Genomic DNA, 1,192 nt, shown 5'->3' on the forward strand with positions numbered 1-1,192 from the left:
AACCCGGACAAATGCCAAGCGATACTCAATATGAAGAGCCCGACGTGTGTCAAAGAAGTACAACAACTGAATGGAAGGCTAGCCGCCCTATCAAGATTCTTGGCAGGATCAGCAATAAAGTCACTACCTCTCTACTCACTCCTAAAGAAAGGGAAACCCTTCTCATGGACCCCGGAGTGCGAAAAAGCCTTTCAAGAATTCAAGGAATTCCTCGGGCAGCCACCAATCCTAACCCGACCTTTAAAAGGAGAAGAACTCGTACTATACCTCTCGGTTGGAAATCGAGCAGTCGCTTCAGCGTTGATACGAGAAAACGACCGAGGACAACACCCCATATACTTTGTAAGCAAGGCACTACAATGGGCCGAATTAAACTATCAGAAGATAGAAAAATTCGCCTACGCCCTAGTATTCACAGCCCGAAGGCTCCGTCCCTACTTTCAACCCCACACCATTAAAGTCCGGACAAACCAACCCATGAGACACATCCTCCAAAAGACAGACCTGGCAGGACGAATACTGCAATGGGCAGTGGAACTCTCCGAGTTCGACCTCCACTATGAAACTCGGACTGCCATAAAATCTCAGTATCTAGCCGACTTCATCGCAGAATACACTGAGACCCCTGGAAACCCACTCTCGTGGAACCTATATGTCGACGGGTCCTCAAACAAAACAGGAAGCGGAGCCGGTGTTATACTCGAAAGCGACCAAGGAACGCGGATAGAACTATCCCTAAAATTCGAGTTCCAGGCTTCGAACAACCAAGCCGAATACGAGTCCCTACTAGCAGGTCTAAAGCTAGCCGAAGAGGTCGGAGCCCAGAAAATCACGATCTTCAGCGACTCCCAGGTCGTCACATCACAAGTAAATGGAAGCTACCAGGCCAAAGACCCCACCATGAAAAAATACCTGGACCAAACACAGGCACAACTACGTCACCTTTCAGAGATACAGATTCAGCACATACCTCGGGAACAAAACGCCCGGGCAGACGCCCTCTCAAAGCTCGCCAGCACCATGCCCGGAGGCAACAACAGAAGTCTCCTCCAGGAAACCTTACAATCCCCCTCCGTGCTAAGAGAGGAAGAAACGCTAAATATATCTAACCAACAGCAAGGATGGATGACCCCCATACTCAACTACCTGAAGTCGGGAACTCTCCCCGCCGAAAGAAAGGAAGCTAAAAGAC

This window comes from Arachis duranensis, chromosome 3 (assembly GCF_000817695.3).
Source record: "Arachis duranensis cultivar V14167 chromosome 3, aradu.V14167.gnm2.J7QH, whole genome shotgun sequence".
In the NCBI taxonomy this organism is placed as follows: domain Eukaryota; kingdom Viridiplantae; phylum Streptophyta; class Magnoliopsida; order Fabales; family Fabaceae; genus Arachis; species Arachis duranensis.